The sequence below is a fragment of the Physeter macrocephalus genome, chromosome 4 (genome assembly GCF_002837175.3).
Source record: "Physeter macrocephalus isolate SW-GA chromosome 4, ASM283717v5, whole genome shotgun sequence".
Lineage (NCBI taxonomy): Eukaryota > Metazoa > Chordata > Mammalia > Artiodactyla > Physeteridae > Physeter > Physeter macrocephalus.
The window spans coordinates 69,449,790-69,474,682 of NC_041217.1; the positions used below are offsets into that span (position 1 = coordinate 69,449,790).

At 41.0% G+C, this 24,893-nt stretch overlaps 1 protein-coding gene across 1 annotated transcript in view; it reads left to right on the forward strand.

Annotated features, from left to right (window-relative positions):
* The window catches only part of LOC114486168 (C-reactive protein-like), a 60,942-nt gene that overhangs the window by 5,352 nt on the left and 30,697 nt on the right, over positions 1-24,893 (forward strand). The window contains 1 exon segment of the mRNA XM_028488750.2: positions 18,680-18,837. The gene's annotated coding sequence lies outside the window, so the exon portion shown is untranslated.

Sequence of the window (24,893 nt, forward strand, 5' to 3'; positions counted from 1 at the left end):
TATGCCCACTCAATACCTATTTTCCCATTTTTTCCAAGAAATAAACCCTGGTTTTATTCAAGGTGGTGCTGTGTGCAGCTAGGAGACCACATTTCTCAGCCTCCCTTGCAGTTACATTTGATTACATTACTGAGTCTGACCAGGGAGACTTAAACAAAACTTGTTGGGTAGGACTCCTGGGAAGGCTTCTTGAAAGGGGATAGAATGCTGGGGTATAATCTTTTGCCCTTAGTCTTTATATTTTTTTCCTCCAGTTTTGAAAACAGATATGATGGTCAGATCTCATCAGTTGTCTTGTGACTTTGAGAATAGAAGCCACCTAATGAGAATGGTTTGTTTGTAAGTTAGAGGATACCTGGGTCCTTGATAACTTTGGGAAACTACAGTATCATCTCTGGGCCTTCTATCTTTTAATTTCTTTTATGTGAGAATGTGAACCCTTAGTTTCGCATAAGCCACTGTATCTGGGTCTCTGTTACTTCGGCTGAAGGCGGTTCTTACTGACACAACCCCTCACCATTCTTCCCCCTTCATTCATCCGTCCCCCTTGGTCAATGTGTACTGTGTATATTATCATTTGACTATGATGCATACGTGGAACAGCTGTCTTTTTTTTTAATGCCTAGATGACTCTCTGCATTTTCCTTTTGACTTGTCCAGTTGCATAAAGCAGAATGGACCAGAATCTCTGAGGTACATACATCTCATTCTATAAATCTTAATGGAGAGAGGCTAAACCAGTACAACACAGTTGTACTAACACCAATAGTTAAGTGGTGCAGAGAGATTTGAGATCAATGGCTCTTCCTGCTCTGAGTCAGCACCAAATCATGTCATAGCGTTACTTCTGCATCACAGAGGGTAGGGTGGTGTCCTCAAGGGCAAACTTTATGATTTCCTAGCGTAAAGCTGAGTCACACCCACTACACTTCCCAAAGGGCTATATTGGAAAAAAAATGCACATTAATTTCTTTACCTTGCCTTGTCCCTTTCCCCCTAAAAAACCCGAAGAAGCAAAACTCAAGATAGGGAGATCACAAGTGGAAAGCAGGAAGGAGAACGATGGGCCTGTACCAGTGCAGCCCAATAAAGGGATACCATGTGAATGGTGCCCCCTGCAGGGGTGCAAAACAGTGGCCCTGGCTCATTCCCACCTCTGCTGTCTCAGCGGCTGTCAGAGTCCTTGGAGACTGGCTGTGGTGAAACTCTTGCTCTGGTTCCATTCCTCCTTTTTCTTTTGACAAAAGCCCCTTTCCCCAGGCTTTAGCATGGTGCAGCAGGGGGAGGGGTCCTCTGAGAGGACAAGTATTCAGGTGAATGAATTTTCCACCAAGGACTCTTCAGGCTGTAAAGAGTAAGATTGAGGAGGGTGGGATTGAAATCTCTAGACAGGAAGTGGTTACCTTGGTGTGACAATGTTACACCTTTGCCTGTTCCATCAGAACTAGGAATCATGATTTAAAACTTTAAAGCAGTATGCATAGTATAAAAGTGAAAAGAGATTATTTTAAACAAGTAGTTATTCAGGGTCTGGACTCTACACTTCTAGGCCTCTGTTCTTAACTAGTCAGGTACCCAGAAGGACTAGAGGATGCACCTACAAGACCCCTTTCATGAGACTCTTGACAACTGTCTGTGACTGGCAGGTGGGAGGGAGCCTATGACTGTTTGGAAGCCTCAAGGTCATCCCTCAGATTTAGGGGTCGGGGTAGTCGTATTTCTGAGTCATGGTCACCCCCTCATTTTGCTCTTTATAGATTCCACTGGGGCTGGCATTCACACAGTCATTTCTTAGAAAAATAACCCATGTTAATTTTTTTTTTTTTTTTTGCGGTACGGGGGCCTCTCACCCTTGTGGCCTCTCCCGTTGCGGAGCACAGGCTCCGACGCGCAGGCTCAGCGGCCATGGCTCACGGGCCCAGCCGCTCCGCGGCATGTGGGATCCTCCCAGACCGGGGCACGAACCGGTGTCCCCTGCATCGGCAGGCAGACTCTCAACCACTGCGCCACCAGGGAAGCCCCATGTTAATTTTTTGATGATGGATTTCCTATCTCCTCAACCTCAGGAGTCCTACTTTCTGCCCACCCTGACCATCTCAACCTCTGGATATTATTTTCATGTTAATGACACATAACAAAGAAGGTGTTGCTTCAGGCTTTCATTCTTTCCAATCTGTCCCTGTTGTTACTTGGTAGGGACAAGTACTTATTCCATCAGAGCGTCTGTTTCCTCATCTGTAAAATGAAGACCAAAACATGCCCCAAGGACAAGTAACTCACTTGGGATTACTTGGGATTGACATATACACACTGCTATATTTAGAATAGATAACCAACAAGAACCTACTGTATAGCACATGGAACTCTGCTCAATATTCTGTAATAACCTAAATAGGAAAAGAACTTGAAAAAGAATAGATACATGTATAACTGGATCACTTTGCTTTACACCTGAAATGAACACAACCTTGTTAATCAACTATACTCCAATATAAAATAAAAATTAAAAAAAGAAAAAGAAGACACAAGCTAATCAGTGCCAGAGTCCAGGTCTGCACCCAGGCCTCCTGATCCTCCTCCTCACGTCTTTTCCCATGACAACAGTAACTCCCAGCTTGTTGTGAAAATCAGATTAGGTGATGTGCTGAAAGGCATTTTATGCTCTGAGAAGTGACATGAAGAGCTCTGTGATTATTGTTAGGGATTTGGTCTCCCTAACAATCCTAGTGACAGAGTGAGGCCCTTGCACTTAGAGAAAATTACTTTCCTTCACTGTTTTGTTTCTCCCACAAACGTCAGGGGAATGGGTTTTAAGCTTTTTAAAGAGTCAGCTAATACTTATGAGGTTTTAAACTACAGTTGATGAAGCTTCCATTGGCTCTTCCCAGTGTCCGAGTCCTCTCTGCTCTCACTCTAAGCTAGTTAGCTCTCCCCTCTGCCTCTAGAGACCACGATCATAATGTCATCCCTTTTAGGTATACTATCTAAAAGGGATATGTGTGTGTGCGTCTCCCTGCCAAGAGTCACAAGGATCCCTCCTGTGTCCCTATTTTACATCTATGTGATTCAGAGCCAAGCTCAGATTTTGTTGAGTTCTGTACAAATAAAAACCCTCTAGTGAGGAAGATCCTGAAGAAAGAACATTATTTGCTTCAGAATTTTTTAAAAAAATAAATGTATTTATTTATTTTTGGCTGCGTTGGGTCTTCGCTGCTGTGCACAGGCTTTCTCTAGTTGCGGCCAGTGAGGGTTACTCTTCGTTGCAGTGCATGGGCTTCTCGTTGCGGTGGCTTCTCTTGTTGCAGAGCACGGGGCTCAAGGCACGTGGGCTTCAATAGTTGCAGCACGTGAGCTCAGTAGTTGTGGCTCGTGGGCTCTAGAGCACAGGCTCAGTAACTGTGGCGCACAGGCTTAGTTGCTCAGCAGAATGTGGGATCTTCCCGGACCAGGGCTTGAACCCATGTCCCCTGCATTGACAGGTGGATTCTTAACCACTGAGCCACCAGGGAAGTCCCAGAAAGAACATTTTGAGGAGACAGAGGCAAAGATGATCTTAGAGCAGGAGCAGGGTTCTTTGGTGGGACTTTGTTAAGAACCAGTCTTTGGAGGGAGATAAAGGAGATACAAAGATGGAATCATTTTTGTCCCTGAAGGGATTAACACTGGCCATGGTGGTGGGGACTTTAGTCCTAACATCCCGGACTGGCCGGCACTGATGTAGGAGACACACGGCAGTGTTCCCAGCTGTGGTCCTGGGCCCTGGTCCTCCCAGAGGACCGGGTCCTTCTGGTGCTGCTGGAAACGCCTCCTCCCACTTCTGTCTCAGGGTCTGGTGCCATCCCACTGGCGTCCACACTGAGGGGCTGGCTCTTCCTTTTCTCTATCTGACCCAAGAACACTTCAGAGAGTCTTAGTGAGTTCTTGAGAGGAATCGGCTTCTTTAAGAGGGTTTGGTCACCAGAAATAATAGAATTGTAGGATTTTGAAAACCAAAGAGGGTCTCAGAAACCTTACAATTCAAGGCTCTTATTTTATAGGTGAGGATACTGAGACCCAGAGAGGTTAAGTGATTTGTTCAAGCTTTTATAGCACAATAGTCTCTGTGTTAGGATGATAATGCAGGTTTCTTGATTTCTAATTAAATGCTCTTTTCTACTGAATCTTTTGTAATCAGGAAGAAGACACTCTTTTGATAAATAACAATAGGAGGGTTAGGACAGATTCAAGAATTACTTGATTTATTATCTGGCAGTTTTAGCCATTCTAAGAGAAAATGGCTCTGAATTAGATTTAAGAAACTATCAGGGTCACAAAAATGCATGAATAAGCAATAATGTCCCTGTCCACACTTCCAAGTGCTCTTCGTTTCTCTTTGTTTATTGGCCCAACTTCTAGTGTCTTCTATCCTAATAAACTAAAGGGTGCAGGAGGTACCGAGAGGAGCCCACATAGCATGTTTATCTTTTAAAAAATGTATTATGTTTTTGTTCACTAACATGGGATTTATGAAAGCCCAGAAAGGAAGACAATAGGAAGGGCACATTTCCTTCATCTTGATCTCCCTTGTGACCCAGGAATGTGGGCCTGGGCTTATTTCCAAGGTTATGTGTAACCAAGAGCTGGAAATGGAAAACGTAGCAATGAAGTTCAGCAGTTTTCTTCTTCTGTTTTTAAATAAAATATACTTCAAAATGTGATTTAAATAAATTCACCTAGCATGTAAAGTTATAAAATAATGTATGTTCTCACCCAGCGATGTGTGAGAGCTGACCCCTACTAGCTCACGAGAATGGATTGTTATTCAGGAATTATTGTGAGCCTGTTGTGAAGTCATTGGCAACTTGAAATCAGTCACAATGGGAATATTTACACCAAGGAGATCAGCAAATTCTATAAATCAGGGCTTTTTTTTTTTTTTTTTAAATCAGAGAGCCACTTTGCTAGCACAACAATAGCACATGAGAAGTTTCACTATTCAGAAGTAATCATTGTTAATTTTCTTATGTAAAACATCCCCCAAATGATTATTCATATGCTAGCACATATGCATGTATTATTTGCATTCATTTATAGAATGAAAATAATATTTTATGAAGTTTTCTTGAGATTTTTCATATCAACACATATAGATCTAACAACTCACTATTTTAAATTATAATATGTTATTATATGGCTGTACCATAGTTTATTTAACCAATCTCCTTTTTTTTTGTTTTGTAAGTTTTTTTTTTATTGAAGTATAGTTGATTTATAATGTTGTGTTAATTTCTGCTGTATAGCAAAGTGATTCAGTTATACATATATATATACATTCTTTTTTATATTCTTTAACCGGTCTCATAATGATGAGTGTCCTTGTTTTGTTTTCTCCAAAAGTAGACCCTGAGACACAAGGTTGGGTGCAGATGGTTTATTTGTCAGGTGACTGAAGAAGCACATGTGAGACAGTAGGCAAAGTGGGACAGGGAAAATCACATTCTATCAAGAGTACAAACTATGGACATGATCTGTGGCTGTGATGTTGACTTTCACCACCTCGCAGAGGTAGTGGTTGTCAGGTTTCTCCACCATAAAGTTACTCTCCCCATCCTGCCTCCACACTTGCACACTTTTTGCAGCCCACACTTAAGGCGTGGGGGTTACCCTCCCCCTCCTTGCTTACTCCCCTCTCCTTGAGGGTGGAGTATGTATATAAAATGATTTGGAATTATTCGGCATGAGATCTTGGTTTCTTCCTGCATATGTATTTACTCAATCATTTACTTATCTCAATATGGGACTCATAGATATTTATTTTATACTTTGGACTATAATCCAATGTTAGTTTATTTTGTTGGCCAAATCGTTACAGCTTTCAGTTGGCTCCTGTGTCCCTTTGATATACCCCTATCATTGTGGGTATTATTTATTGATTTTGAGCACTTCCTTAGTTTCTGGGCTCCATTGGTTTTCTTTCTTTTTTTTTATTGCCTGCGTTGGGTCTTCGTTGCTGTGCGCGGGCTTTCTCTAGTTGTGGCGAGACGGGGCTACTCTTTGTTGCGCTGCGCGGGCTTCTCATTGCAGTGGCTTCTCTTGTTGCAGAGCACGGGCTCTAGGCACGCAGGCTTCAGTAGTTGTGGCACGCGGGCTCAGTAGTTGTGGCTCACGGGCTCTAGAGCACAGGCTCAGTAGTTGTGGCGCACGGGCATAGTTGCTCTGCGGCATGTGGGATCTTCCCGGACCAGGGCTCGAACCCATGTCCCCTGCATTGGCAGGCTGATTCTTAACCACTGCGCCACCAGGGAAGTCCTTCCATTGGTTTTTAAAGAATAGAAGCTTACTCCATTTACCTCAAGTTTTGAGTGGGGAGATTACAGTTTATGGCAGGAAGTACATAAAGATTTACTCTCCTTTTCCTAATCTAATGAAATGTGATAGCTAGTTTTGCCTGACTTCTGAAACCACTGGGGTCAACACCCTACCCTGCCATGTCCCCCTTTAAAAGATTCTTCATTAATAATTGTTAATTGAGGCTTCCAGTCTTTGCCTTTTGTCTTTCTTTTCTAACCAAGGCTAAATTTTTAAAAAACGTATGGCTTATGCTTTTCTGTTTCTGTAACTATTTCATTGAGGATGTAGACCTAAGTTGATCTTGGCGTTATGTGTACTTGTGTGTAAGGTGTGTGGGTGGAGGGTGAGGGGGTGGTCTCTGTTCCTGTTCCACAGCTGTGTACAAATAGTGTTGTATCCTGTCCCTGAAGCCAAGATTTGGGCAACTAAGATAACCACACACCCTTATTATCTTGTACTCTGACTTTTCTTCTTCTTTTTATCTTGTCCCTTCAGACTTCCTTTGCTTTTTTTGTAGTTCAACTGTGCATTTTAAAGTATGTTTGTTATATTTTACCCAGAATTTCTAAAGCTTTTATATTTAAAGCTTTTAAAGTCTGTTATGTTGCCAGAAATGGAAGTCCTACTCTTTACTTCCTCTTTCTTTAATCTTTTTTTTTATTTTGAGAAATTAAAACCATTAAAAACTACAAGGTATTATTTCAAATATATCTTAATCTTCACCCAGAAATGGAAATTCTTTCATTTATTCCATGAATATTTATGTGCAAGACACTGTCCTAAGAATTTGGGATAAATCAGTGAAGAAAACAAAAATCTCTCTCCCCATGGAGCTTACATTCTAGTGGGAGATGCAGGCAATGAATAATAAACATAATATACAATGATATTGCCTGATATTTAGAAGGGGATAGTGCTCTGAAAAAAACAAAACAAAGCAAAACAAAACAAAAAACCCAAAACAACTAGAGCAGGGCTTGGAAATTAAGAGTGTAGGAAGTTAAACTCTTTTTTTTTTTGTCTTTTAACGTAAGGTGGTTCTAGCAAGCCCCACTGAAAAGATGACATATGAAAGAGTCTTGAAGGAGATGAGGAGCTGGCCAGGTAGAATTCTGGGGGAAGAGCATTTCAGGCAGAGGGAACAGCCAAGGCAAAGGTCTTAAGGTGGGAGTGTGACTGATGGGTTTGAGGAAAAGCAAGAAAGCCTGTGTGGCTGGAGCCAAGTGCATAAGGGGGACCGTGTGTGAGATGAAGTTCAAGTAGAGGAGAGGGGTAGTTCGTGGATGGACTTACTGGTCATTTGAAGAACTTTGTTTTTTCTCTGAGTTAACATGGGGTCCACTGAAGGTGGTCCTTCCCCCACTCCCCAAATTAATACAAAGAACTTTTTGTTTTTCCAACCATTTGAGAGTAAGTTGCCAACGTAAAGCCCTATTACCTGCCTCCCCATTCTTTAATGTATAATTCCTACAAACAAGGACATTCTCCTCTATAACTATACAGCCATCAAAACCAAGAAACTAGCACTGATACTGTACTGCCATTCTATCCTCAGACCCTCTTCAAATTTCACCAATTGTTCCAAATATGTCCTTTTTATAGCAAAAGGATCCAGTCTAGATCTCACATCACTTTTAACTGTCAGGTCGCTTTAGTCTGCTTTAGTCTGAAAGCGTTCTTTGCACTTACTTAACTTTCACGGCATTGGCACTTTTGCAGATTACAAGCTAATTACTTCATAGAATGTCCTCCTATTGGGTTTTGTTACTTGTTTCCTCATGATTAGAATTAGATTTTTTTTTTTGGCAATAATATCACCAAATAGGGTTTTTTTCCCCTCACTTCACGTAGTCATGAGTACACAATTTGAATTTGTCCATTACTAGTGCTGAAAACTTTGATCACTTAACTAATGTGATGTCAACCAGGTATCTCCCCTATAAAGTTACTTACAGTCTTTGTAATTATTATAGTAAGTATTTTGGGGAGAGGTCACTTAAGACTATGTGAATATCTTTTTCCTAATCAAATGTTCACTGACTAGTTTTATTCTTTTTTTTTCCCAAATAGTTTATATATCTGAATATAAATATTACTTACAGCAATGATGAACTGGTTTCAACATCAGTTCTACCCACCCACCCCCACCTTCTAAAATGTACTCTTTGAGAAATCTTGTTCACATAAATAGATGAGCTCAGAACAAGTTTTATACTTGCATGTTGGCTTAATCCTTTGAACTCCTTCCAAGCTATATGCAAATCACAAATTCTCCATCATAAAAATTACACACAATGCTCTATCAGCTGATTACATTATCCTTAAGTTTGTTGAAAACAAAAAAAAAATTTTAAACCTACCTTGCAAAAGGATTTGTTTCTTAATTTTCAATTTCTCTGAATTACACAGGAAAGACTTATTAAGACTTATCAATGACAGTTCATTTTGTCTATTGCCTTTTAGACGTGTCTGTTTTACTTGATATACTTAGAAAGGTTTAGAATATTTTGAATATTAATTTTAATTTTATAATATTTTGATAACATACATTTATGATGCAATTTTTTGGGGGGGTAAAAGATATTGGCTCTGGAAATTTAACTCAGTCAATTTATGGAAATGATCCACCATCAAACCTAATGGTGGTGGGCTACTAATTATCATGCCAGGACAACAGGCGTAAATAACCGCCTGAGCAAACTGAGACATATGTTTATGTTATCTCATGAACAAAGTCATGATCCATTGTCAAACCATTCAGCCGAATCAACTTCTTTTCTGTCAGAAAAAGTATGACTTCATATTCAATCCAAATAAACTTGCTATTATGTATCCCCATGACAACCAGCTCACTTCTAAATGCAGCGACTAGCTGGGGATAAGATGATCCCATTCCCTCACACATCAATTTAAAAAGATAAAGTCTTAACTCCCTTGATTTTACAATATTTACAATTTAAATAGCAACATGCAATACTCCATGCAAGTCAGAACTCCATTTTTTGCAACCAAAACTTGTTTATTAATGAAATCATGTTCTCAAGCTAAAGCAAATTTTAAAGCATGGATAAAAAAAAATACATAAAACAATTTCTGTGTAGTCATTGTAACAATCAGGACCAGTTACATAATTTGCAGGGCAAAGTGAAAATGTGGGGCCCCGTGTTCAAAAATTTAAATATTTCAAGATGGGACCATCAGAGCCTTAAAGCCAGCACTGGCTCTCATAATATGGGGCCCTTCTAAGGGCAGGTCACAGACCCAGCAAGCTGGCTGGGACAATAGTTTTGTTCATAGAGACCCTTATGTCCCTAGTATAAGCTGAATCAATGTGAATAAAAGTTTCTAAATTTAAAAAATAGTATCACTGTTCACCCTGTGCGTGCATTTTCTCCATAAAAGTGGACACAATTTATTAACTGAAAACACCTGTGGATTTTCCTATCTGAAAGGCATGGGAAATCTGTCTATCACAATCTTTACCATAATCCGGTGAACAATTTCTCAGTGCCTTAGTTTCCTCATCTGTAAAATGGGGATAATGTACTTACCCTGAATTGTGAGGACTAATTGTGTTAATATGGGAATGCACTTAGAACAGTGTATGGCATATAGTAGAACTGTAGCTATAGTAGAACAGAGTTGCAGAACTGTTTTCTATTATCACTATTACTATTATTACTATTATTATTCAGTAATTTCATTCACTATACAAGTTACAATAATGTCAGAATAGGAATTGATTTAATGGCAGTGACAGACTTGGTACGTAAAATCTTTCTACCTATCAAAGGTGAACCAGGTATTATAACCTTTTCCACGTTTATGTAAGCTTTTCTATTTTTCACTAGAAAAATAGTGACCTAATGAGCAATGCTAATTCTTATGATGCTCTCCAATTAGCAATGCTAATTCTTAGGATGCTCTCCAAGCCAAGCATGTTTAAATGTTAAGCTTAGTGATAATTTTACCAGTGCCCTTAGCTTCCTTCACAAAAAATTAACTGATTTAATTTTAAAGTCTGAACGTTCTGTAAATTATTATTGCACATTGCATTAGAGATATTTTTCATACTATTGTTTAACAATTTTTTAATGATGATCACAACACAGAATTGTTTTTAGAAAGAAATTCATGGTATATGTAAGATTTATTATGTTTAGTTTTGGTGTTTTGCTTTTAGTTCATCTTTGGTAGTTCTTGGAATGTTCATTGAAAAACTTCTGTTGTGTTTTGTCAGAGCTTTGGTCTCTTATAGAAAGCCCCAAACTGTTGGTTTAATATGTCGAAGGAAATCTTCAGTCTGCTTTCTTCAACACTCTGTTTCTTCCTTAGCCACAGACTGGCAAATTTTTAAAAAATTAAATGATATAGATTTCTTTTACTAGAAAGCAACAGTACAATTCAAAATGGAAATCACATTTGTATAAAACACATGTATTAGTTTCCTAGGGGTGCTGTAACAAAGCACCATGACCTGGAGGGCTTAAAACAACAGAAATTTACTGTCTAACAGTTCTGGAGGCTAGAAATCTGAAATCAAGGTGTCAGCAGGGCTATGCTTCCTCTGAAACCTGCAAGGGAATCCTTTGCCTCTTCCCAGGTTTGGTGATTTGCCAGCAGTCCTTGGTGTTCCTTAGTTTGCAGCTGCATCCCTCCAATCTCTGTGTTTTGTCACAGGGTGTCCTCCCCATGTGTCTCTGTCTTCACATTGCCGTCTTCCTATAAGGACACCAGTCGTATTGAATGGGGGCTCCTTCTACTTCAGTATGATCCCATCCTAATATAATGAATTACATCTGCAACAACCCTATTTCCCAATAAAATCACATTCTGAGATACTGAGGTGTTAGGACTTCAATATTTATCTTTTAGAGGGACACAATTCAACCCATCACAACATCCAATTAAAATTTTTTTATATCAAAGGGTGAAATTTTACTTCAGAGTTTAAATAATATTAATTTATTCAGATATTGGAAAATTTGCATCACAAGATTTTCCATTAGAACATACAACCAAATAAATATACAACCAAATTCTAACTGTATATGTCAATACAATGTACCTTTTGTTTATGAGTAATTATATATTTTCATGGAATACATCTAACTACTACTTAGATTTATATTTCCTAAGACTATTATAAAAACCACTAAGAAATAAATTATGGAAAGAATCTTGTGATATAGATTACTCAAATCAGTAAGGTTCAGATTAAAATGATGTAGAGTGAATATGATTATCCATTTTAATAAAAATTGTATATAATAAATTATAAAAATCAGATAACATATCAATTGTGCTCATTCTCGTTACTTAATTTGTAATAATCTAATGTAGTGTGAAGCTAAAATTTTATGAGACACAATGCTGTAAAAGGCATGGTATTTCTTCTGCAAATATGTGTGAACACATGTATCAGATTCTGGGGTTTGGCTTTTGGAGGTAGGTTTATTAATATCAGAAATCATTCCATTAACTTTATTAGACATCATGACTAAACTTTGTGCATACATGTGAAGAAGGAGAAAGATGTATACCTTAAAAGTCAATCAGTCTGTGCTTTTCATTTGTAAATGTGAAACGGCAGGTAGGAAAGGACAGCCTATGAGATGCCTCAAGAACAAATGTGTGCTCAGAGGGCTCAGTTCCAGGAAAGACTGACATGGAAGTTGAGGATTTGCAAGTCGATTCCCTTGGAAAGTCTTTGTGTATCCAAATATCTGTGAGTGTAACTGCTTGGCAAAGCTTATGTCACATGGGGAACCTTAGCAGCAAAAGATCTGGGAAATGTAGCTTTTAGCTTTCCAAGTAGGATAGGTTAGGAAGGTAAGCTAGGATGTGGGTCTTGAGTGAACCAAACTAGTTTACAAAATTTACTACCGTGGCCTTCAGTAGAAATTACCTACAGTGTTGCCCTGAACTTCATGCTGAACAGACTTAACACTAAATCTGTGTGTGTGTGTGTGTGTGTGTGTGTGTGTGTGTGTGTGTGTATCTTACATTTAACATGGTGGTCTAAGACTCTCCTGGAAACTGTAGTAGCTGGCCCACAGGTACGTAGTCCTGTCCCTGTGAAGGGAGGTAAGATGATTCTTGAGTCCTGTATCCAGAGATGAAGTGACTTTATTGGTGAGTGCAGACTAACTCATAAAACTATAAAGAACAATGCCTGCAAAGGAAGAACCTGGAAAGAATCTAGATAACTTTTTCTATGAGTGCTTTATCAGATTTCATCCAACGTCTCATGTTAGTTATTTTTATTCCCTTACATCTGTTTCATTACTGTTTATGGTAGCAAACAAAAACAAAACCTAAAGCAAAAAGTCTGTAAATTTACATGGAGGGGGAATAGCAAATAAATGGGGCAGAACTGTTGAGAGACAATGATTCTGTACCAAATCAGGTGAGAAGTCCAAGAGATTGAGTAGGTCTTTGAAGATGTAAAAATAAAATAATCCCCTAAGGAAAAGTAGAAATAAGAGGAATCCCCTGTGGAAGGAACATAGAAAATGGACCCAGTGTGGCTAACAGGGACCCAAAGTAAAACGGAGCCGGGCAGTCATGACAGATCTGGGGTTCAATCACATACTTTGTGTTCTTAGAAAAACCACAGACAAACGACTATAAGGACTTCTGATTCCGCTAAGGGTCCTACCTGGAAAAGCCCCCAACGAGAAGCTCCAGTGACAGCCAATCACAGCAGACTTGCAGTCAGGCTGCAAGGGCCATCCAGTCCCCTTTGCAAGTCCCCCAACTGTGACTTCTGCAGGTTTTGCTTCTAAAAATCCCTCACCTCTTTCACCCTCCAAGGATGTACGTTGGGTGCATATCCCCAGTTTGCAAACCTTGCAAATAATAAACCTTGTCTTTTGCTTTAAGACAACCCTGACTCTTTTCTGGGTTTTATTTATGATTTAGGACAACAAAGAACAGATGAAACAAGCTGAATCCATAGAGCTCATGAGAGGGATGTAAGAGCTGTTGGGACCTTAGGGTCCTCAATTATGAAGGAAGAGCTTTGGGCAAGGTGGTTGCACAACAAGGGTACTTTCAACTCTGCTATTCATCAGTGAACATTCCCAAGGAGGTCCCAGCATCACCGTTCCTGGCTCCTGGCCTGAATATGGACGGGGTTTCTGCCCTTCCAGGTCCTCCCAGTAGGACAGGGGAAGGGCAATAGCACTGGACCAGTGAGGAACACCAGGCTGTGTGGTTTCAGACAAGTCACCCAATATCTCTGAGGTGTCGAGGCTGGATAACCTCTAAAGTTCTTTCTAGCTCTGTTGTTCAATTGTGTTTCCCCCCGAAGCATGGGCTCTCTGTTCAGGTTGTTCCCTGGAGACCTAGGAGTGGAGAAATGGAGAGCAGGATGGGAACTCAGGCCATAATATGGAGACAGAGACATCCTTTTGTCCCATCCCAATACATTTTGCCTCCCTTGACTTAGAATCTGTACCTCTTGGAACAGGAGCTCAGCAGGCACAGGAATCTCTAATATGTAACCCATGTAGACTTCCCTGTTGGGGATGATTTTCCTTCCTTTTCTGAAAAAGCTTTGAATCTTGGCCCTATAATCCAGTTTTGAAACATTCTTTGCACTAGTAATCGTTCCCTTCCACACCTCTGCAGGGTCTGTATCCAGGTTGCCCCTGTCACGGCCCTTGGTGAAGGGAGGCATGTCTATTCCATAAAATGGAAGTGAAGACTTTATTCCCTTTGGCTCAGTTTTTCCCTCCCTGGGCCTCCAAGAGGGGCCACATGGGCAGAGTGTAGCCGAGCCTGGGAAGACACAACTGGCTTCCCCTAATTACCCAGGTTTCCGATCATTTTCTCAGAGTTGGAACTCCAGCACAATGCAACCCTAATCGATGTCCCTTTTTTGGAATGATTCTGCTACCTTTAGCCCTGGAGCCCTGACTCCTGGCCCCAAGGGGGCGAGTCTGGGAAATCATTCACACACCAGCATTGATGCCCCCCCATGCTGTGGATATAAGCCCAGAAAGGAGTACGTCTTGAGAGGTGGCATCTGAGTCATCGAGGCCCTGGACATCAGCCTCCCACATCCTCTTCATGGATGTGTCCTCAAGACCCTATTGTACTCAGCCGGCACAGTGAGCAGACATGGTGAAGCTGTTGCCGTGTTTCCTGGTGCTCATCAACCCTCAGTGTTCTTTGCTCAGGAAGGTAGAGTTTGGTGAAGGCTGTGCCTGTGGTCTGGCCTGAGGGAACGGAGGTTGCTCAAAGCAGGTCCAGGGAACTCAGCATGGAGGAGGGTTAAGGGAGAGAGTGAGATATGTGGTCTCCTAATTTTATAGAGAAGTGAGAGAAGAGATCTTTGTGTTCCAGGTTGTCTAACTTCTTTCCTCTATCTCCTTTTCTCTCCAACAGACAGGGGAAGGGTAGCCTTTGTGTTCCCCATCGAGTCACATGATTCCTTTGCTGCACTGGAGGTGAAGCCCATCAAGGCCTGGCACACAGTATATGATAGATTCTATGCTAAATTCACCCATGATATAGTCTCTAGGCATATAACAACCTGGAGCAAGAAAATGAGGTCCTCCTCTTTAAAGAAAAGATTGAAGTGTGTAGTGGGTTTGTGGGTGGTTCTGATACATTTTTCAAGATCCCGTAGAGCTCTCCTGGTCCAAAGCACCTCTATGTGGGCTGGGAGTCTGCCCCAGGGATTGCAGAGCTCTGGGAGGATGGGAATCCCACAGTGAGGAGGAGACTGGAGAAGGAAGGGATTCTCTATGGGGACAAAGGCAAGCATTTCCAGGGGCAGGAGCAGGATTCCTTTGGCGGTAACTTTGATAAGAATCCGTCTTTGATGGGAGACGTTGGAGATGTGAACTTGTGAGACTGTGCTGTCACCAGTTGAGATTAACAGTGTCTATCATGGTGAGACTTTCGGTCCCAATGTCCTGACCTTGGAGGGCACCAACAGCTGAGGTGCATGGCGAAGTGTTCACGAAGCCCCGGGTGTGGCCCCAAAGTTCTTTCTGATCCTTTCCGTGTTCAGGTCCTGAAGGGCAAACCTCAGAGATTAAACCGCTCACTCCCCATGTGTCAGGCTCTTCAGTATTTGTTTGCTGCACGTTTTGGAACCTTGCCTAAGCTCTGTTGGGACTTCTCTCCCTCCCCCCACGCCCCCACGGCTTGTGGGATCTTAATTCCCCGACCAGGGGTTGAACCCACGCCCTTAGCAGTGAAAGCACAGAGTCCTAACCGCTGGACCGCCGGGGAATTCCCCCCTCCCTCTTCAATGCACCATCACCTGACAGGAGAGTTTGTTAGTAGGCAGCCTGTTGAAGCGGTAATCACTGGGGATCAGAACTGAGGAAGTTTTTGAGCTTATAGGTACCTTAGAGACCACATGGAATCATGGTTTTCAAACATTTTTTTTGGAAAACTTGAGACCAAATAAGACTTTATGGCAACACGCCCCCCTCAAAACAAAACAACAAAAACTGGTAGAAGCAATGGATATCTTTCTAAGCTGTTTAAATATTCACTATTTTTTGGAAGGTGTTAGCTGTGGGTGAAATCCCTAATTCTTTCCCAGAGACCTTCTTTCCAAGTAACACAATTTGAAAAGTGATGCTTTAGACCAAAACCCTTATGGCACAGAGTTTGAGGACCTAGAGAGGAAAGGAATGGCTGCAAAAGTAATAGTCTAGCTCAGAGTGGAAATGAAATGCAGGTCTTCTGATTCCCTACATAGTGGACGTATTCTGGCTTTGGACCCAACCCCTTTCTTCCCATAACACATCCTCCACTCCACATCCAAGGGTGGGTTTTGGCAACTGTGTTTCCATTATGTGCTCTTAAATCACTGACTACACTTGATTTGGACCAATGGTGATCTCCTGACCCAAACTGGACTAGGTAGATTATTCCTCTATTCATACTTTTGAATTAAGAGTGAGAGATTCTCCTTCAGTTTGAGCAGAGTTGAAAGGTGGAGAGAGAGAATTTCCTGGATTCCTGGTTCTTGTTCCTGATAAACGTGCTTTCAGTAAATCCTTTCAGATTCATGCTATCTGCTACTGGAAAAGTCTTTACTGAAGACCCCTACACAGTTTCTTCATAATTTTCTATCAGCAAGAGACTTAAATTAGCAGGTTTCAGGTGAACAGCTGTTTGTTGTTGATTTCCAGGAGCCCAACCTTTTTTTTTTTTTTTTTTTTTTTACCTGTATAGAGTTTCTACATTGTCAGAATTTGGTTTAAGTATTTGGCCCAATCTTAAAAATAGAAAATGCCATATAAATGATCTCATATGATATTTAATCTCTCTATGATTATTTCTCAATGTTGACATTTATGCTCTAATACAATATATCATGGAGAAAATTTGTTCTTTAGAATTATATCCTAAAAAGTAATAGGGATTATGGGGGGAAATATGGTTTAGGGCATAACATCAAAAACTTATGCAATGATGTAATTGGCTCAATGTCAAAAAGTGACTATTCCAATAAAACTATTATCACTCATATATCAAGTTACAATAACCAAATAGTGGACTTTACCTTAAAAAAAACCCAGATAAATCTAACTTGATAGAAAGGTGTATAAGTAAAGGTTGAGTAGTGGAGATAAAGGCAAAATGCACCAAGATGAGAGACAGCACAGAAGGTACTTCTAAGACAGAGCACATGCCCAGGTGGACCGAGGAAGAATATTTGGTTCTGCATTCCTCCAGTTTACTGTATTCCCTTGTTTTGGTGTACTGTGTGATAGCTGCTGTTACTTGGTGGTGGAAAATAGTAACTTGCTGAGAAAAAACAATGATGCAACATCTATATTACACTGATATCATTCCCTCACTTATCAGTCACACCTGAATTAGTTCTTGTCCCAAAGCAAGATCTGTAGCTGAACAGAGTGTACTAAAGACCAGTGGTGGTGGTGCTGGAATTTCTATCTTCAAGGAGCTTAGGAGTGGCAGTCTGGTTGAAAAGGGGTACTAGGGGGTACTATATTGAAGCTACATTTGAATAGCAAGCATATTTTATTATTTATTTTTTACCTAAGTCACATCATCCCCTCCAAAGTTAGCTCTGGCTTTGTTAATTACATAAGAAAATGATGTGGCAGAAAGAATGCTGTTCAGAGATGGCCTGGAGCATCGAAAGCTGATGAAGTGATTTAAAAAAAAATTATTTAGTTTTGGCTGTGTTGAGTCTTTGCTACTGCGCACGGGCTTTCTCTAGTTGCGGCGAGCGGGGGCTACTCTTTGTTGTGGTGCGCGGGCTTCTCATTGCGGTGGCTTCTCTTGTTGCAGAGCACAGGCTCTAGGCACGTGGGCTTCAGTAGTTGTGGCATGCGGGCCCAGTAGTTGTGGCTTGCTAGCTCAGTAGTCGTGGCTCACTGGCTGTAGAGCACAGGCTCAGTAATTGTGGCACATGGGCTTAGTTGCTCCGCGGCATGTGGGATCTTCCTGGACCAGGGATCGAACCGGTGTCCCCCGCATTGGCAGGCAGATTCTTAACCACTGAACCACCAGGGAAGTCCCGAAGTGATTTCTTAAGTAGTGTATTTGGCCCCACGGGCTGAGATTCAGAAGCATCAACAACCATTTCAGTTCAGAGATCTGCTTAGGGTGATGACCGAGATGAAACAAAAGGGAGGACAGGAGAGAGAACTTTCCCAAGTGTACTTTACCAGCCTGAACAGTTCTTCAGGAAGAGGCCATGGCAGCAGCTTCTGGGGCCCAGAACCAAACATTCCTGCCCTGAATGTACTTCTGAGGCTGTGCCATTAGGTGGGAGCTCCCAGGGGGTGGCAGAAACAGGACATGTCAAAAACACAAGCCTCAAAGGGATGGATGGGAAGAGTATTTGATTACACAGAAAGAAAAAGGAAGATGTGTCAAAAGAGACATGGTGATGGGCATTGCCAACATCCTAGATTACAAAACTGTTCAGAAGGTTTCCAGTGTCCCCAGTGCTGCTCTCACAGTGAGTAGCAGTAGAATTCTCTCCCAGCAGGGGTAAATCCATGGACTTCAGATTAATCACTCAAGGGACTGCTCCCAAATGAGTTTATTATATATTGACTCAGGACGATCGACATCAGTTCACTGGTGTCTTGTGAAACCAAACCAAAATTTTCTTCAACTATTTTCATTCTCTCAACCATTACAGAGTTTCTATTATTGCCTTTGGCAACATTGAGTCCTGGGTTTGGAGAAAATAATTTTGTCTGGGATATCTGATTTAGTAGCTGTGGTAGTAGCTTGTTTTCTACATTTTGTAGGTGGGAGTCAATGCTGTGGTAATCTTGTGTGCTCTGTCGAGCTCTTTGAACTGTGTAAAGAAAGAGCTTATTCAAATTTGCAGGGCTTGTAGGAGCCATGCTCCTCTTGGTGGAAGAAGCCCAGGCTGCAGATGCTGAGGGAACGTGACTCTGCAGTGTGACGCTGGCTGAGACAAAGCAGAATTCGAAGTTGAGGAGAATGAATTGAAAGTCTAATTTCTTTGGATTTTTAACTCACAAGGTGAGAAAATTTGACTTTGGACTTTACTTACGAGGGAATATAATTTTTGGACTTTAATCTCTCCCTGGAAATTTAATGAGGAAGAGTTTTGTATTTAGATTTGGGGCATTATATGTTGTGGGCAATTATTACTGAAACACATTAATACTGTCATTGAATTTCATTGCAGAACTTTTGACGGAACCATATTTGGATGATATGACTAGAAATAATTTGAACTGGGAACAGTAGGGAGTTAATTTTAGACTTGGTTGTAGCATGGCCTCAGAGTTAATTTAATTATTCTATTATTCTAACTATTATTCTGCCAGCAGTCATAGGAGAATTTATAAAGGAGCACTGGGGATAGTTACATCTCTGGTTGGTCACAGGGATATTAGTTGAGCCATTTTAGATTAAAAGAACAAAAGGTAGAGGTATTTTTGAATGAAATATTTGCTCCCCATTCCTGATGTTTCCTTCCACAGGATGGAAGCAGCATTAGAGGAATGTCCCTGACCTCACTTCCCTTATCCTCATTCATCTCCAAAGGAGAAGTCAGTCATGTCCTGCAGCTGGCTAACACAGGCTTGGTACACTTCTTCCCTACTCTGCATTCAGTGTCATCACATTGGTAGTTTGAAATCAGCCCTAGTGGGAGTATTTAAAGCATAGAACCAGCAAACACCACAAATCAGGGCTTTTTGTTCCAGATAACCAGTTTACCAGCAGTATATCTGTCATTTACTCTGAAAGGAGTGACTTGTCCTATTAATGACTTTGGGATAAGGAACTGAGCATATATATGTCAGTCCTTTTCTCTCCCCTCTGTGTGTGTGTGTGTGTGTGTGTGTGTGTGTGTGTGTGTGTGTGTGTTGGGACCTACCTGTCTGCAAATAGTACTTGTTTGGGTCTACTCTCAGCTATTTGGTGACCTTGACAGTAAATACTCTTCACCTATGAGGAGTAATCTGTCTGGTCTAGCACGACCTGGGACTGGGTGAGTAAAGCTCTTTATATCTGGGGATTCTTATTAAGTCATCTTCACCAATCAAGTCCCCCAGCCCCTTCAGTTTTAAAGTCAATGTTTTGAACTCTGCCTTCTTAATTTCTCTCAATTGTTTCAAAACTCAGTTGGAAAGGAGTGTAGAATTTATAAGCATCCTTACACCTCAGCACTTGCATTTTCTCTCTTGAGTTTTTTGGAAGTTGTATGTATATACATTCTTCTACTGGTTATTTTTAACTTAAAAATATTCCTTTTTTTTTCTAAATTATATTTTTTATTTTGAGAAATGATCCTACCAAGAACTGGAAATTTGCATCAGAATTTTAAAAACTAAAACTCAAATAACTTAAAGAAAACTTTACCCTCTGTCCCAGATGCAAGCACAGTAATGAAATTATTCTGTCTTTCTTACACATTTTTTCAATAAGTTGAAATTTTTAAAATAAACTTTTAATTTTGAAATAATTTTATATTTATAGATAAGTTGCAAAAATAAGGCAGAGAGTTCCTTTATGCCCTTTACCCAATTTCCTCTAATTTTTTGTTTGTTTGTCTGTTTTTGTTTTGTTTTTTTCCATACTCGGGCCTCTCACTGTTGTGGCCTCTCCCGTTGCGGAGCACAGGCTCCGGACGCGCAGGCTCAGCGGCTATGGCTCACGGGCCCAGCCGCTCTGTGGCATGTGGGATCTTCCTGGACCGGGGCACGAAACCATGTCCCCTGCATCGGCAGGCAGACTCTCAACCACTGCACCACCAGGGAAGCCCATCCTCTAATTTTAACATCTTGCATTACAGTGGTACATTTGTCAAAACTAAGAAAATCAGCATTGGTCCATTACTATAAATTGAACTCCAGTTTTCATTCAGATTTTCCTGGTTTTTATACTAACATCCTTTTTCTGTTCAAGAATTCCATCCAGGACACGACGTTACCTTTAGTCATCATGTGTCCTGAGCCTCACTGGTCTGTGACAATTTCTGGGTCTTTCCTTGTGTTTCACAAACTTGACAGTTCTGAAGAGTACTGGTCAGGTATTTCGTAGGAAGTCCCTCAATTTGAGGTTATCTGATGTTTCCCTCCTTATTAGACTGGAGTTGTGGGTTTTTAGCATAAATGATTTATTAAAAAAATACTTTATAAACACAATAGGTATGTAGGTATTTATATGCATTAGATAATATTATCTTGAATTCTAAAAGCTGAGTAATAGATAACATTTAAGTAGCTTTTATAACTTGCCTTTTTTATTCAACTTTGCCTTAAGAGTCAGCCCTTTTGAATACAGGCTTTTTTTTTTTTTTGCTATAATGTGATATGTGCATTTCTGAAAATCCTCATGTTCAACATAATTGTGCACTAAAAATAGCAGGGCTTGTGGGATAACTAGACCATAGATAATTAGGGACAGAGCACTCGAAACCTATGCATGGGAGACCTTCAAGATGGCAGAGGAGTAAGAGGTGGAGATCACCTTCCTCCCCACAAATACATCAGAAATACATCTACATGTGGAACAACTCCTACAGAACACCTACCGAATGCTGGCAGAAGACCTCAGACTTCCCAAAAGGCAAGAACCTCCCCAAGTGCCTGGGTAGGGCAAAAGAAAAAAGAAAAAACAGAGACAAAAGAATAGGGATGGGACCTGCACCTCTGGGAGGGAGCTGTGAAGGAGGAAAGGTTTCCACACACTAGGAAGCCCCTTTGCGGGTGGAGATGGGGGTGGTGGCAGAGGGGAAGCTTCGGAGCCACAGAGGAGAGCACAGCAACAGGTGCAGAGGGCAAAGCAGAGAGATTCCCGCACATAGGATTGGTGCCAACCAGCACACACCAGCCTGAGAGGCTTGTCTGCTGCCCTCCGGGACAGGGTTCGGCTGGGAGCTGAGGCTTGGGCTTTGGAGGTCAGACCCCAGGGAGAGGACTGGGGTTGGCTGTGTGAACAAAGCCTGAGGGGGCTAGTGCACCACAGCTAACTGGGAGGGAGTCCAGGAAAAAGTCTGGAACTGCCTAAGAGGCAAGAGACAATTGTTTCGGGGTGCACGAGGAGAGGGGATTCAGAGCACTGCTAAACGAGCTCCAGAGATGGGTGCGAGCTGCGGCTATCAGCGCAGACACCAGAGACGGGCATGAAACGCTAAGGCTGCTGCTGCAGCCACCAAGAAGCCTGTGTGGTGACCCAGGGACAACTTCCCCGGGAGAACACATGGTGTGCCTCAGGCTATTGCAACATCACACCGGCCTCTGCCACTGCAGGCTTGCCCCACATTCCGCACCCCTCCCTCCTCCCGGCCTGAGTGAGCCAGAGCCCCCCAGTCAGCTGCTACTTTAACTCTGTCCTGTCTGAGAAAAGAACAGACGCCCTCCGGCGACCTACAGGCAGAGACGGGTCCAAATCCAAAGCTGAACCCCAGGAGCTGGGCGAACAAAGAAGAGAAAGGGAAATTCTCCCAGGAGCCTCAGGAGCAGCGGATTAAATCTCCAGAATCAACTTGATGTACCCTGTATCTGTGGAATACCTGAATAGAAAACGAATCATATCAAAATTGAGGCGGTGGGCTTTAGGAGCAACTGTAAACTCGGGTTTTTTTTTCTGTATCTAATTTGTTTCTGGTCTTATGCTTATCTTAGTTTAGTATTTAGAGTTTATTTGCATTGGTAGATTTGTTTATTGATTTGGTTGCTCTCTTCCTTTTTTTTTAAAAAAATAATATATATATATTTCATTTTTCTCTTTTTGTGAGTGTGTATGTGTATGCTTCTTTGTGTGATTTTGTCTGTATAGCTTTGCTTACTATTTGTCCTAGGGTTCTGTCTGCCCATTTTTTTTTTTTTTAGTATATTTTTTAGCACTTGTTATCATTGGTGGATTTCTTTTTTGGTTTGGTTACTCTCTTATTTCTTTCTTTTCTTTTTTCATTTTTTTCTCGTTTTTTATTACTTTAATTTTTTTATTTTTAATAATTTTTTTATTTTAATAACTATATCTTCTTCTTATTATTTTTTCCTTCCTTCCTTCTTCTTTCTCCCTTTTCTTCTGAGCCGTGTGGCTGACAGGGTCTTTGTGCTCCAGCCGGGTGTCAGGCCTGTGCCTCTGAGGTGAGAGAGCCAAGTTCAGGACACTGGTCCACGAGAGACCTCCCGGCTCCATGTAATATATAACGGTGAAAGCTCTCCCAGAGATCTCCATCTCAATGCTAAGACCCAGCTCCACTCAAGGACCAACAAGCTACAGTGCTGGACACACTATGCCAAACAACTAACAAGATAGAAACACAACCCCACTCATCCCTAAAATCATAATAAGGTCACAGACACCCCAAAACACACCACCGGATGTGGTCCTGCCCACCAGAAAGACAAGATCCAGCCTCATCCACCAGAACACAGGCACCAGCCTGCTCCACCAGGAAGCCTACACAACCCACTGAACCAACCCTAGCCACAGGGGGAAGACACCAAAAACAATGGGAACGACGAACCTGCAGCCTGCGAAAGGAAACCCTAAACACAGTAAGTTAAGCAAAATGAGAAGACAGAGAGACACATAGCTGATGAAGGAGCAAGGTAAAACCCACCAGACCAATAAATGAAGAGGAAATAGGCAGTCTACCTGAAAAATAATTCAGAGTAATGATAGTAAAGATGATCAAAAATTTTGGAAATAAAATGGAAAAAAAACAAGAAATGTGTAACAAGGACCTAGAAGAACTAAAGAACAACAAACAGTGATGAACAACACAATAAATGAAATTAAAAATTCTTTAGAAGGAATCAACAGCAGAAAAACTGAGGCAGAAGAGTGGATAATAGACCTGGAAGATAAAATAGTGGAAATAACTACCACAGAGCAGAATAAAGAAAAAGGAATGAAAAGATTTGAGGACAGTCTCAGAGAACTCTGGGCCAACATTAAATGCACCAACATTCGAATTATAGGGGTCCCAGAAGAAGAAGAGAAAAAGAAAGAGACTGAGAAAATATTTGAAGAGATTATAGTTGAAAACTTCCCTAATATAGGAAAGGAAATAGTCAATCAAGTCCAGGAAGCACAGAGAGTCCCATACAGGATAAACCCAAGGAGAAACACGCCAAGACACATAATAATCAAACTGTCAAAAATTAAATAGTCCCATACTGGATAAATCCAAGGAGAAACAGGCCAAGACACATATTAATTAAACTGTCAAAAGTTAAATACAAAGAAAAAATATTAGAAGCAGCAAGGGAAAAACAACAAATATCATACAAGGGAATCCCCATAAGGTTAACAGCTGATCTTTCAGCAGAAACTCTGCAAACCAGAAGGGAGTGGCAGGACATATTTAAAGTGATGAAAGGGAAAAACCCACAACCAAGATTACTCTACCCAGCAAGGATCTCATTCAGATTTGATGGAGAAATTATAACCTTTACAGACAAACAAAAGCTAAGAAAATTCAGGACCACCAAGCCAGCTTCACAACAAATGCTAAAGGAACTTGTATAGGCAGGAAACACAAGAGAAGGAAAAGACCTACAATAACAAACCCAAAATAATTAAGAAAATGGTAATAAGAACATACATATTGATAACTACCTGAATGTAAATGGCTTAAATGATCCAACCAAAAGACATAGACTGGCTGAAGGGATACAAAAAAAAGACCCATATATATGCTGTCTACAAGAGACCCACTTCAGACCTAGGGACACAAACAGACTGAAAGTGAGAGGATGGAAAAAGATATTCCATGCATATGGAAATCAAAAGAAAGCTGGAGTAGCAATTCTCATATCAGACAAAATAGACTTTAAAATAAAGACTATTACAAGAGACAAAGAAGGACACTACATAATGATCAAGGGATCAATCCAAGAAGAAGTAAAAATTGTAAATATTTATGCACCCAACAGAGGAGCACCTCAATACATAAGGCAAATGATAACAGCCATAAAAGGGGAAATCGACAGTAACACAATCATAGTAGGGGATTTTAACACCCCACTTTCACCAATTAACAGATCATCCAAAATGAAAATGAATAAGGAAACACAAGCTTTAAATGATACATTAAACAAGGGGAACTT